The sequence below is a fragment of the Drosophila gunungcola genome, unplaced genomic scaffold, assembly GCF_025200985.1.
Source record: "Drosophila gunungcola strain Sukarami unplaced genomic scaffold, Dgunungcola_SK_2 000001F, whole genome shotgun sequence".
In the NCBI taxonomy this organism is placed as follows: Eukaryota; Metazoa; Arthropoda; class Insecta; order Diptera; family Drosophilidae; genus Drosophila; species Drosophila gunungcola.
In genome coordinates this window covers 15,645,181-15,660,309 of record NW_026453197.1, presented here as the reverse complement: position 1 = coordinate 15,660,309, position 15,129 = coordinate 15,645,181, and the positions used below count along the sequence as shown (strand labels likewise).

Here is a 15,129-nt window from a genome sequence, read left to right as displayed (position 1 = left end):
CAAGTCAAACTTGCAATATAAATTCAAACATTTTCAATTCAATGCGTTTTTGTGGTTGTTGCCACTCAGGCGCTGGCATTGCCATGAATATTCCTCTGCATTTGCTCACACTGCCGAATCCTCGTCATCGTCGTCGTTCTCGTCCTCGATATCCTTTCTGTGGGTCCAGCGTTTCCATCAAAATGTAGCTCCGTCTGGCTGATGCTATTATTTTTGCTTTTGTAGCAAAATTTACCTGGGAAAGCAAATTGCAATCCGAAGCCAAATGCCGCGGTCAATGCAATAAATTGGATTGCATTTGGTTTGCTTCTGAGGTTACTGAGCAGGTAACTTTATTATTACTATTATTTGATTCTTAACTGCTGACATTACAACGTATTTAATTTAATTATATTTGGCCAATTCGGAGAGGTTAACCTAAGGCTGCCATTTTGAGCGGTTTTGGATGGAAAACATTAATCCTGAAAGTAAAAAAAATATCTTATCGTTTAATTTAAATAAAATAATAGATCTACAAGTTAGTTTGATGATATAATACATATTAAATTAATTTTCTGAATTTAATATACATTATTGTTATTTAACAAATGCATTCATTAATGGTTTAAGCTTAGAATCATAGTTTCATACCTTTATAGAATTGATTTGTTGTTATTTTATTTCATTAGACCATTAGTTCCACTTGAAATAATTGGCACTGATGTTATCACATAATCGAGAAATAATGAGAAACAAAACCAAAATCATTTAAGCCAACTTCCTATGAAAACCAATCGACTTACGCAACCAACCCACTCACAAAGTCTTTAATTTTCTTAACTCCCTTACAAACTCATCCGCATTTCGGCTGCCACAACTTGAGTTAATTTAATAAATCTTGAACAACTGAATAAGCTTTAAATTAATGACCCTGTAAAGTTCATATAAATTATTGCTGTTATCTCGAGCATTCACCCCAAAAGAGCACCACCCACCCACTCAACCACGCATTCAGGAATCCACGCCCCACTGCCAGCTGACACGTGGTGGCACAATATGCCGGGCATACGAGATTGCCCCACAGTTTTCCGCTTTTCCCCCTTTTTCCCCAAGCACAGTTTTTCCAAATGATTTCTCATTTCCAATGCCGACAGCCGCAGCGGCTGGAGCAACACATTTTTATTCCTTCCGAAATCAAATTTGTATCAATTACAATTGCATTAACATATAATTTGTGAGCGCCTCGGATTTCGCAGCAGCTGGCTGGAGCCCAGAAATGAACATTTAAATGGCAAGAAGCTGGGGTGGCTCAAATATCAGCATGCTTATTGCAAAAAATCGAAGAAAATTTTTGTGGCTACTCTAAAAAATTTAAAAGCATGCTTATTATATATGTTTAATAAGAGCTGTTAAAAAGACATCATAAATATAAGAAGTCCATATTAAAATAATTCCATTTATAATCAAATTAATAATCAATTGTCTGCTTTGTTAGATTAGACACCAATTAATTTAAACCACTTCTTGGTCCAATTAAGTTTTCAAGACTTTCGAGAGTTTATGAACACCGTTGATAAATCGAAAACGCTCGAATAAACAGCATTGCATTTGGCAAATTGAATTATTAAACATTCTCAGCTCATAAAGTGGAAATCTGTTACTTTATTATTCCCAATTAAATTAAGCCCACACAAAATGATGCTAGCTACGTTGTGAGCCAATTAAATTCAATATGCATTTTCGATGAGCGAACACCAACAGCAAGTTTTGCCACCTCAAATCCAATGGATGGCCAATGGCAAATTAGGAAATCAGAGCCTCAAGGGACGACTACGATATAAGTTCGCACCAGCTGCGGTATACTATAAAATCAACAAAAGGCGGCTCGAAGTGTTGGCCTGTGTTCGTAGCCCAAGTGGATTACAGAGCCAACAATAGCTCCTTTTCCATACTCCTGGGCCAAGGAGTGAATTTTGCTTCGGTCTCGCCTCGGCGACCCAATTTCCATATGCGGCAGATGGCGGTTTTTGGCTTAACTAGCCAAAACTTGGCTCAAAGTTTGCGTGCCAAGTCAAACAAATCGAGCCGGAGGTGCAGATCCTACACAGTGGGAAAGTGTTGGGGGACTCCTTCCTTGCTCACATGGAGTCCTCTTCGGGGGTTTCAGGCTCAAATTCAAATCCAGATTCGGATTCCCAATGCGGTTGCAGGCAAAACCATGGCAAAACCAAGGCAAAAGTTGGCGACCACAAGCCGAATGTTCGGAATGCCAGCAGCTAATATTATTGAATAAAATTGAATTTCGCCAGCGCATTGTGGGTTTTACAAAATTATTAAAACATGTCTCCGGGATTTCTAGTTGGGCTTTCTCCGTTCTTTGCGGCAACAATTTCATTGTGCGGCTTGGCGAGCTTTTTGTTGCGGCACGCCACACGGATAATTCAATTAAGTTCTGAAGTAGGACTTACTACAAAGCGGAAGACAGCAAATTGCAATTATGCGGAACAATTTGGTGCAGCATCTGATTGCCAGGGTCGGTGTACAAGCAAGTTTTAAATGAGAAATCACAGTCGGATTCTGATGTTTAAATTCCGGTTGCTGAAATTAATATTGGGTGCTAACGATTATGTTTAAGTAACCATTATTTGAAGGCTTGGTTTAGTATTACATCATTTAATTTTATAAAATATGCTAGTTGAAACGTTATTTAAAGCTGACGGCATTGAATGGTTCACTAATGGAATTTACAATTTCTGTTAAAAAATAAAAAATAAGATTTAAATTTTATAATATTTAATTGCTTGTTTAATAGTGTTATTAAAAAGCTTTAATCAGACCCTAGTTGTATAAAGAGGAATGTATGGGAATGTTTATAGATCTTGAGATATAACATACTCCTAAATATATGTATTTAAGAATACTACAAATCGATTCTCCGCAGTTAATTAACTCGTTCCGTTTACTTTTTAAGCCCTTGCAGAGGGTATTATATTTTCAGTCAGAAGTTTGCAAATATTATAACTTTGTCGTTTTTTTTTTTTTTTAGTTCTTCGGCATATAGTAATGGTTAAATATTTTAGAATTACTGTTTAAATTTGATCAAAATCGGACTATATCATATAGCTCCCATAGACTTTCTTATAATTGAGCTGCAAATCATTATAACTTCAATGTTTTTAAACATATAAGCAAGTAAATCATAATTTTAATGTTTTCATACATATTTAAGTCTTGCAAAGCTGCAAGGGTATATGAACTTCGGCTTGCCGAAGTTTGCTTTCTTTCTTGTTAAGATATAATAAAGCCAATCAAAGAATAGTATTCAATTTACAATTTGACGGAATATAGCATGTACCTGGTTTATAAATATTTGTTGGCAAATCTTTTCTTGTTTGCAACATTATCCTGCGGGGCAAGACGTAAGTAGAGACATTAAATTTACTATTTAAAGGTATATATATACTATTTCATATTTAGTGTGGGAATGTGGCGTAAATGGATTTTGCAGGCCAAACAGTACCAATTGTGGTATGTTTTTTGAATCAGTGCTATGTGCTGAGCCCCTTCAATGTTGCTATCTTATGATGGGTTAAGCTATAAACTCCAAACAATCTTAAGAAAACACCTAACTTGAATTAAATAAGACAATTTATATATTTAATATTTAACGGTAACACACACACGTTTTTATCAATTTTTTGATATTTTTACCAAGCGGTAACTAGTATACAACTAAAATATTTAAACCAAAGTATGCAAAAATTTTTAAGTTACCTATTCTAAACGTTTTTAAATAAAATATTTGCTTAAATAGTCAAACCTCAATTAAATTTATCTTGTTTATTGTGGGACAGAATAAACTATTTTCACCATTTTAGTTTTTAGATTTTATTTATATTGGTATGTAACTAAAACTTATAAAGAACCAACGACTGCAAAGTCCGGGTTAATTTTTGCTTAAATATTTAATAGAAGTTTTAAAAGCATTTCGATCTGAGTTGTCTGAAGAGAAACTATACTAACCACAGTGTTCTCATTTCTCGTACTTTTTAAATTTTCTTACAGTCAGCTGTTCAATTGAATTTTCATTGGCAAGTGAACAACAACGCAGCTCAGTTTCCACTTTTCCATTTCCATTTGCATTTCTCATCGGGCTCCATTCCGCTACGTTCTGGTCGACCGGCAGCCTCAAAGTAAATATCCAACTGTAAATCCACAAATCAAATGCAATCAATTCAAATTTCACACTTCAATATTCATTAGAAATTTATTTTGCATTTTACAACTGCAATGTGAATGGATTCGCCGGAGGCAATCGCCTGGCAAAACCAAAGACCCTGTGCCTGGGCATCTCAGTTCGATTGGAGTGCGAGACCGAACGTAAAAAATAGCTTCGAATTTTCAGGAAAATTAGCTGCCAATTGTTTTCGGCGCCCAGCATCGATATTCAGCTGATAAATTGAGAACGGACGGAAGGGAGATTGTGCTAAGCCAAGCAGGAAATTTCGAATTTGGTTCGCTTCTGGTTTAACCTACAGATTGCAGTTGCTAAACTTTAAGTGGGATACTTTAATTTGGCCCACTAACTTATGCATAGTTTATAAAAATTAAAGCGGACAGACCTGGCCCACACGGCGTATGCGCATTACAAATCTGCGGGCAGCTGGAAAATGTCAGGAAAAAGGTGAATCCCAAACTCATGTACATATTGTAATATATATGAATGCATATGTTTTTGTCTGCCCTAGTGCAGTGCATATAACTTAATTATGCAGAAATGTAAACGGGGTACGAGGTTGCAGGGTTGCCTAGTTTCTCCATGCGCCGCTTGAAGTCCTTCCATAAGCTCAAAGTTCGTAATAGGATTTAGCTGGTACAGCTTGTTGCAGCACTTTTGGTTGCCATTGTTGCCACTGCTACCGATGGTTGTGGCCTGCTAGAGAAGATGATGATGATGATGCATGGCAGTCCTAGTCGCTCCTCCTCTGGCTGCTCCTCTGTATTTCTGTGTCAAACACGGCACTGTGGAGTGGTCGGGACAATTTCTAGGCACAACTTGGCTTAAGTTTTATGTTGCAAAATTTAAATGGACTTCAGGAATTTTAAACTTAGCCTTAGAAGCCATAAAGAAACAAAGAATTACCTTTAAAATAAATAAATGTGTTTAGTTTAATTTGAAATAAATTGGGAACTTTAAACACATAAATATTTTTCCATATTAACGAAGTAGGGGAAGTCAAAATTAACATACTTATGATTTACCTTAAGTAAAATAAAAGTTCAAAAATGTATAAATAAAGTTAACAAATTTATTATATTTGGAAACACATAAGAATGTGTTTTTTGAGTACTTTCGTTTTCTTCTGCTTCGGTATTTAATGTAACTAAATATTAATGGACAACACCCAAGACAAGATAACAATTTATGCCAGTTAATTTCGAACCCCCTTCCTTCATATTAAGAAAATTGTATTAAACATGTATTTTTTATTTATTTATTTATTTCTTCACTTAATGTTATTAAATTTCCACCCCACTGTACATTCGCAAAGTCAAATATGGTCACTTTCCTAGCTTTCGCTGTGCCTGGAGGAGGTCACCTGACCCGTGGCGCTGCCCTCGCTGGCAAATAAATTATGCACAGAGGGAAAAGAAGGGGCCTTGGAGGAGCAGTTGACTCCAACTGCTAAACGGAAAAGGGTACTGCGCTTTTGGGGCGCAGAGAGATGGAGATGGAGTGCGGTGCATCTTATAATTCTTTTATGAAAATAACAGCAGCCTAAATGTCTTGCATGTGAGAATGGAAATTTATGAGGCACTGACACGGCAGCAGGACTTTTCTGTCGGCAGTACGTTACAGGGCCTGGAGGGTCATGCATTTTTAAGGAGCACTCTATAGCAACCACAGAAACCTCAACCATCAGCTTTGGCAACCTGCACGCTGCTCATCAGCATCATTTCTGCCGCTGACTGCGAAACGTATTGATAAACATTAAAAGCCAATCAGCGTAATGGGTTGTGAAGTAAAGTGGGTTTCCCGCCGCCACTCCTTTCACGTACTTCACTTTCAACAGCTCATAAAATTGCAATTGACTTTGAGCTGGCTCTTCAGTTTGCCCGGAGTATATTATACATATATTCCCACCATCGCACCGACTCCTTGCCCTTCGCAAAATGTCGCAGTCACATATGTGCTTAATTAAGTGAATAAATTGATATTTGGTGCGAGTTTATGACTGCATTGCAGTTGTTTCCCGATTACGTTAAGTGTGCTGCGAATGATGTACTTATCCACACTCACTTGCACATTAGTGCCCACTCGTGGAACTGCTTGAGAGTGTGAAATTGGCAATGACATTAAAAATTATTTTATAAGAAAATTGACATTTTGAGTCAATATGGTTTCGAACGTTTAAACTAGCAAACATAATATTACGATTGAAGACATTACATTAGGTGAATTTATCACTGTGTAGTAGAATGTTTTATTTTTCTTTAAGGTCTACAAAAACATATATTCCTTTCTATAAAAAGGAACATGTAAATTATTATTTTTGGTGTATTAACAAATTAATGTAGAAATTTTGTACTTTTGTTTTCTTTAAGATTAGATAGTGAATATAATAATTTATGGCCCATATTCACAGTGCACTGCAAAATGAGATGAAAAAAAGACTATAAATAATCCAGCGATACAATTATTTTCCTAGATATTTCTTCTTTAGTTTAAAATATTTGTTCAGTGTCTTCGCTAACCACGAACTATAGGTCATAATTCGTTTGGAAAACAAACAACGCTCGCTAAAAACTTTTGCCACCCGGGCCACAATAACCAGCTAAATAACAACCTCTTGGATGGCCAGAACAACAGCCAGCTCTTTAGCATACCAAGTAGCCTGAGAGGGAAACTTAATTAATTTTCTCCGCCTGGTCATCCTGCGAGCAGTTGTCTCATGGCCAGGACAAGCCATAAACTCGAAAGTTGCGAGTATTTTCAGCAGCTGCACTACTTCATTATGTGACTGATGATGTACAGCGCAGTTCGGGGGAAGTTATCAGGTTTTTTTTTCACCCCCTTTTTGATGTCTTTATCTCAGCGCGTGAAGGAGTGGACGGAAGCTGGACCCCCTGAAACATCCAGCTTGTCTTTATGGCCGCCAAGAAGCGACGTTCGTGGAAAACTTTGCAGAATAGCGGGGAGAAGCTGGAAAAAAATTGGCATATAAAAAGTTTTTTAATGAATGGAATTAGTGTTTGAGCTGCAGCGACTTTGCTAAATCGTCCGAGCATCGTCTCGGAAGTCCACTCACAGCTCCACTGCCTCAACTTTTGGCATGCCATCAGCATCGGCGGTAGCTGGTCGTCTGCTTACAGGGCTAACAAAATTAGCGCTTATTAGTGCCAGTTGGTCAAACTTCTCTGTGATTTTTTTCGACTATTTTCCACTCTTTGCGTCATCTTGCTTCCTGTCATAATTTCCCCAGAGTGCGACAAGCAAGAACCATTCTCTAATTGTTTCAAATGAACTTTTACCGGCTCGGAAGTGCCGCAAAATGATTACAGTGTCGTGGGAAACTTGAAGTGTAAAATATAAGTGTGATAATATTAAGAAAATAATTAACATTTGGCTTTAAATATTATGAGTAATGGATTTGCATTTAAATAAGTAGATAATTCTCTTAAACTGATTTAGTATCTAAATAGTAAATAAAGCTAGATAGACTCAAAAGCTTCTTTCGACTTGTATGCCACTACCAATTTTATTCTTAGCAGAGTTGATGCCCAATTTCTCTGTACTATGATTAGGAAAGTCAGTGCCAATATTGTTAAAAATAAACCGTAAATATTTCTGTTGAATTTGTAAGCTGCATGTCAGTTCCAATTAATTTTGCTTTGCAACTCAAAATTGTCAAAGGTGTCTATTCTAAAAGAATGTGTGTCTGTGTGTGCACTCGAGAGGACACGACTTGCATTATAATCCAAGAGGTCGCAGTAGCTGCCCAGAGGCGACCACAACCGAATAATGGGAGAGGACTGAAAAGAAAGTCTGCCATAAAGCCGCAAAAGATATCAATGAACAATCGATGCTGCAGACTAACCACAGGACTGCTGCCATACCTTAGATGCGGCAAAAAAGGCAACTATCGACGATGGATAGGGATTCACATGCACGTCCTGCAGATACAGATACAGTTTCGTCCTTCGGAGGACAAGTCGTCGCAGTGAATTTGTAAAATACGTGACAAACATTTCCAATTCGGCGGCTATCTTTACGGTTTCTCCACCAATCCATGTCGCCATCATCATCATCTTTCCCCAATACACCCCCCTCAGTTGCTTTCATCTGCTCTACTATTTACAATTCAATTGTTCTAATTTCGTTTCTTTCGCTTGCATGTAGCAAAAAATGAAGTTCAATTGAATTGACAGTCTCGAAAGTTAAATGCTTGCCCACTATTTTCCAACTAGTTCGTTTTCACCCTTCCTTGTTTTTTGTTGTATGTTTCTTGTCCAAATTGATTTATGTTCGATGTCTGTTCGGTTTTTCGCTTTTTTCGCACTTTGGCAGCTCCTATCGGAGCAAAGCTTTTATTGTCTGGCTAACCATATTTTGCGGTCTTGGCGGTTATAAATTTATAGTAATTTTTATGTCGTTTTAAATGGCAACGCAAATTTGAATTTATAACGTGTCGATGTCCGCTGAGGTTTCTTTGTGCTCTTCGAGTTTTTTGGTTGTGATGAAGGTGGTGATGGCATTTTACCAAACTCTTTTGATTTTAAAATAAAAATAAGCATTTTTTAATGTCTGTTAAAAAAAAAAGTTAGATTAATTTCATTTATATAATATGCGTTGACTTTAACATTCGACTAGAATTCATTTGGTTTTGAGTTAAAAAAAAATTAATTTCTTCATTGATCTGGGAAATTAAGATCTTAAATTTATTTAATTTTATCAATTGGAAAACTAATAAATTCCTATATAACTTAATTGGAATTCTAATTTTATTTTAGGAACAAATTTAAATATCTCAAATGATAAATTATTACCATATTTTAAAATTACATTAGTTATGATTGTGATTAAAGCGAAATCAAAGTAAGTCCACTTATTCGCAGCTGTCGCAGTCAGTTTTGCACTTCAGGTGTTAAGTATGCGCCCCAGTGACTATCAATTGAACCGATTCGCAGTTGAGTGGAGAAACTTTTAAAACAAAGGGGAAATTGAAAAAAAAAAACCTACAGTGTATTTCAGCATCAGCAACAACTGCTGTTAAATGGCTACGACATCTGCCATATGTTTCAATGAGTGGGCTTAAAAGAGTTTGGAAACAACAAAAAAAGAGTAAAAATAAAAACAAAAATAAAAGCTGCAGCAGCATTAAGTGTGTGAAGGCTGGGGATGTGGAAATGGAGCTCAGAGCCTGGCAATTGTGTGTTGTGCCCGCCAAGTGCATTATTGAGTTTACTCGCTTATTTCATTGCGGCTCAGCGAAAAAAGTTTCATTTTGTGCGCGTTTAAACGTAATATGGGCCTTAAATGCAATTCCAACCCACCGAGAGACCACCTGGGAAAGCGCTTAATGTGCTTACATAGCCAACTGGCGGGTACAGCCGCCATCGTCCTAGGAATTCCGTGCCCGAGCTCCACTTTTGCTCTTAACTGCCGAGGTGACTTAATTAAGGCGAAAGCCGTTAAGGTATTTATGGTCATCAGGAGGGCGTTACGAAGTCAGACAGAATCGCAGTCGGATATGGAATAGACTTTGAGTTGGTGCTTAAGTTCAATAACAATACAATCAATAAAATGATATATTTGTTGGCTTGCTTACATATTTAAAACTATACAATAAACTAAAGGAATCTTAGCTGAGAAACATAATTTTTTACCTAAGCAAGTACCACACTAAATAAAATGTTTGTTAATTTCTTGGGCTTACAAAGAAACAAACATTTTTGTTGTTTATTAAATTTAGTTTTTTTTATTGCACTTGAAAAGCTTAAACAAATATATTGTTGCTTTCCCCATACCTACTAAATGTTGCTGATGTTCTGGTATTTATCACTACAGTGCTTTAATTGTCACAAAAAAATGTAGTTTTTTGTTAAATTTATATTTTAGATGTTATTTTATTTTATATTTTTTTATATTATTTTTTTTCATGCTATTGTTCAACATGCTTTTGATGTTTTCGCACTTCAAATGTATCAAAGTTTTATAATTTAATTTTGTATTTTATATTTCACCAAATTCGAAAGCTAGGCGACATCTTAAAGCTTGTGATTCACTTAAGCTCTCACCTTTCCATTTTCTGTTCACCATTATGGTAATTTGATTAGTCGTCCGACTTTTCGACTTTTTTCGTGCTGCTGTCTGCAGTCAGGGCCTTTCCTCCTTTTGCTGACTTGTCTGGGAAAATTTATATAAATGCCCACAAAATTGACCTCTGGCCTCCCCCGGCAATTATAACAAATTATCAACTCGCTCACACGAACACAAACCGGGCACACAAACGCACATTGCTGCAAACAGGGAGAGACAAACACTCACACAGACACAAACACACACTAAAAGCCAAGTCAGTTTCCGGTTCCGGTCGGAGAGCGCCCACACGGCCACACGCACACACCTAGACAGACATTAATTATTCATAACTCGAACTGCAAGTCGAAGGACCGAGTCGAGAGCTGCTGTTCGGACGCTGTCTTTGTCTTTGGGGAAATCTGCCGCCCAGACTAACAACACAGCCATCTCCCCAGCAACCCACCAGCCCACCTGATCCCATTCCATCTCACCTGAATGTCCTGCGGTCTGCCAGCAGTTTCAGTTTAATGTCTTCAAAACGTCAAGACACACCGGCCTGCGGCGGGATGGGACGTGTTTTTAGCTTCAACTTTGCCAGCACACACCTCTGAGGGTCGACATGAAGTGTTTGGGGTTGAAATTTTTCTTAAATACCTTAAGCTGTAGGGTCCCTAAGTCGGTTAGTTTTACTTAAATTAACAAGGTAAGTTGGCAAAAGGCCATTCCACTTAAAACTTGACCCACATTAGTTGATGAGCGTATGGCGTATACTTATTATTGGCATGCCTTGTGAAGTGACTTTGCATACCGTCATCGGATCCGTCACTTAAAATATATTAACTGTGTATTACACTAATAATAATTAATTAAATTTCTTTATTTCTTAAAATTGAGTCTCCATGTACGTAAACAAATAAATATACGATCAATTTCAAATATTTTAAAAGCTTTTATAACTGTGTTTAATGTATTATATTCGTTGTATTCATTAAAGGAAATTTTTTAGTTTATTATTATTTGTTTCTGTGGATCATAAACGTAATAGTTTTGATTATTCCACACCATAAGGGTAGTATTTTGTTCTTAAGGAATTTTATTCCAAACCAAGAAATATCACTATTTATAAACCAGTACTAATAACGTCAGATTCTCTTATGTACAAGACAGGATTTGTCGAGTGATTAAGTTCGCCCAACTACGTTGTCCTTCCCATCCGTTTAGCGCTTCATAAACTCGTCGCTGATTTAATAATATTAAGATCAACGCCATAAAGTGCTTGCGTTAATGTTGTTCAGTTAAAATTTTTATGCTTGCGCCATAAGACCAAAGTGGCAAGTGGCGGAAGGACTGCTGGGAAATTGGAAAAAGCAGGAGAAAGCGGAAAATCAAGAGAAAAAGAGAGAGGCCGAGCGAGAGTTTCTCAGATCCGACCTACATTCAGGATGTCGGAGGAGGACAGTCGGCGGGACTGACATCTGTTGTTTGCAACATAATAATCATTATAATTTATTTTAAAATGCAATTTACGCGGCAACGAGTTAAGTTCAGTTGAATTGCGTCTAGCTGATGGTGTGCATGTTAAGCGCGGAAAGGCTGACTGAACGATCATCGTTAATGAATAGCAAAGGAAAGTCGAGTCCTTGGTGCCTGTTTATGCCCTAAAACGAGTTAATTAGCGTTGATTTTGTCTTCGTTTGTGCACAAACTGCTGAGCAAACAGCGCTGCGTACTTCATTATTGACCAAACAGGTCACGTAACAGAGCTCAAATAAAAATCGACACCGAAACGGTTTAGTGATACAACGTATCCACTTTACTATACTATACTATACTATACTATACTATATATATATAAAAGAGGCAGTTGCTCATTTACAATTTACTCTTTCTCATCCTCGTCCTCGTCGCAGTTGTTTTTGTTGCTTACAAAACCGAAAAAGGTAAATAACAGGAAACATTTTACACTAATTAGCGACGCACGCAAATGGGCGGCTTTTCGAGTGAAAATGGGCGTTGTAAGTGGGTGGTTTCGACGGTTTTTGGGGCTTGGCGGATGGAAATGGGCATGGGGATGGATCGGTGACTGGGGCGGAGTTGTATAAGTGGCGGCGATTCCATTTGGTGGCCTGTTTCGAGCATAAAAGTCACTGCCGTAAGCCCAATTATGTTGTACCACGAGTATTTTGTTGTTGAAAATCTTCTTTACGCGGCTAAAAGTGGCTGGGGTGAAATATCTGGTTTAATTTTGCATTAATTAGCCCCATTTCAGATTCGCCGAGTATCCACTTTTATCCTTTTGTGTTTGTGCTTAATTAAGAAACACAACAGGCTGACCACTTAAAGTTGTCTGACAATAAAAAAAAGAAATAATTTTAAAGTTACTTTTTGACTTGAGCTACTAAAAAATTTGTTTCTCGAAATCAGGTGGTGGTGGTTTTAAAAGGTAAATCAAACCTTGTCATCGCCATATGTATAACGTCCTAAAGGATGTACCTAATCTTTCTTTTTCTAAACGTTGAAACTAAAAATTTTGGCCCTTTCTGAACAAATTTTGTTAATAGTCAATGTGTAAGCTTGTGTTTTATTCCGGTCAGCATCAGATCAAATCGCAAAGCCGAACTGTGGCCACATCCGTCTGAAAGCCTAAAAGCGGACTTCAACTAGGCCAAATCTCCCGCAATCCGCTGGTCATTGGCCATTGATTTTCCCGGGCATTTGAGAGCGTTTTGTGACCAACTTCCATGTCGCTCGTTTGCCATAATTAACGTACAAATCGTTTTACGCAACAAACAGAAAACTCATATCTATAATTCCCAGAGGGCTAAAGGAGTGGATTGCATGGATTCCAAGCGGCGTTTTTTCCCCCCCATTCGTCTGTCAATTTAATTACAATTTATTCGGCATTTTTCTGGACTAGTACCAGAACAGGCAAATCGCATGTTGTGCGGTCAGCGCTTTGGCACAATATTTAATTTATTTTAAACATATTTTGTTTTGTGGCAAATAGTCGGGGAAATTCCTTGCAGCACTCACCGTGCATTCGAGTGGTTTGATTTGTGTCGTGGTTTCACGTTTGGTTTATCTGATTTTCATTCGTGGGTGCAAAAGAATCAATTTTCATTTGGCGACCAAATAAATAAAGATATTATTCTAACTGATCAATTTAGTGCCGCTCTAATGGAAAGTGCCAGCAAATAAACAGAATGCTCTTATAAAAACATAAGTGCAATTGTAAATACAAATATGCACTGATTTTAATTTAAAACCATCAGTATACGTAACATTATTTTAATGTTTTTAAAAGAGATGCTTGTTTATATTGTTTGAATTTAAAAAAATTTAAATTAACAAAGATATAAAGGCCATCGAGCTATTGATGTAAAAACCATCTTTTATTTTCAAAATTTTATTTAAAAAATGTGGATTATAAATTCAATGTTTTAATAATATGAATCAAAAAAAAAAAATTTTGGGAACAGTATTATTGATTTAAAAAGAACAAAAGATTAAATGGGGAATTGAAAAATTCGAATTATTCACTAATGGCCCCAATACAGAAAACGCCGCTTCCCTTTACTAAATCAAAAAAGTAAACTATTCGAAATAAAATCCCAACTATTACTCTCACAACTAAACTATAATTTTCTCACACCCATAAAAACCACAAATCGCAGTCGGACAATTTAACTGGAATAATCCCCATTGCACAATTTCATAGAGAAGTTTAACAGACAAATTTTGTCTGCAGGCCTATGGTACATATAGTATATCCATGGCTGAATCAACACAAACATAAACACATTTTACGAGTTGGGTCCTCTTCTCCACACACTCACTCCCTTTTTCTCTCGTCACTTTGAGACTTTGACGGACTGTCGGAAAAAAACAAAAATAATAGGAAGTACAACCACTTTATTGCTACAGGACCTCGAAAACTGTAAAACTGGTGCTGTCATTTCAAATTTATGCGACTTTTGTGACCAACTGTACCCACATGGGTCCTGCTGGCTGCAATTCCTTTCTGCCAGACAGCCAGCCATGTTTATGATATGGCGATGGTGCAAATAGTTTGCTAATTTTTCCTTTTCGGAAATTAGAGCATAAAGTTTTGCCGTTGCCGCTCTTAAAACTTGCTGCTCTCTTCCACTTGCCCACACACAAAACTACAGAGAAAATACTTGGTAAAAACAATGACAATACAGAAAAAAGTTTATATAAGCAACTCACCAAAAAAATAAAAAATATTTTATATATTGTATACAAATGTTTTCATATTTTTTGATTTTTATTTATGGTAGTAATTTTATAATTAAAGCATGAGTGTAAAGCTTTTAACTTCCAAAAAAAAATTAAGTTTCAAAAGAATCGGCCTTGCACCCAAAACAATAATAATTTTAGTATCTTTTGTAATGAGCTCAAATTTCTTTCAGTGTCCAGGCACATGCTATTTCATATGGTATACCAAAAACCAACACGCTTAACACTTTGCTATAAGAATCGCAGCTGCAGCTTCAATGCCAACAAGTGCAAGAACAACAACAGGGGCAGCCAAAGTAATTTATTTGGTTTTCGTTAAAAGTTTCCCTTTTTTTTTGGCTTTGTTTATTATTAACACCACATGAATACAGAGCATAAGATATATATATATATATATATTTATATAATGAAAGTACGGGGATACGAGGGGTATTTTTCAATGGAGAAAAGTTGCTCTCCTTTGGGGTTATTGTTGTTGCACTTTGGCTCCATCTCAAAGTAAAAGTTATGAGTTCGCCAGCAAAGTTTCTGCCTCCAGCTCGCTTTTTGTATTGGTTTTTGTTGCTGCCTTGCACTTGGAAGGAAACTTT

The 15,129-nt window shown here is 36.8% G+C and overlaps 1 protein-coding gene and 1 long non-coding RNA gene across 2 annotated transcripts in view; one reads left to right on the top strand and one right to left on the bottom strand.

The window, feature by feature from the left end:
- Positions 1–10,071, bottom strand: part of LOC128262150 (ras suppressor protein 1) — a 122,686-nt gene extending 112,615 nt beyond the window's left edge. Inside the window, exon 1 of the mRNA XM_052996248.1 lies at positions 10,061–10,071. The gene's annotated coding sequence lies outside the window, so the exon portion shown is untranslated. The remainder of the gene's footprint in view (positions 1–10,060) is intronic.
- On the top strand, positions 3,785–5,106 carry LOC128262164 (uncharacterized). Its single transcript, XR_008268322.1, has 3 exons — positions 3,785–4,172; positions 4,243–4,663; positions 4,728–5,106. It is a non-coding gene; the product is annotated as an uncharacterized LOC128262164 (long non-coding RNA).
- Positions 10,072–15,129: the final 5,058 nt, after the last annotated feature.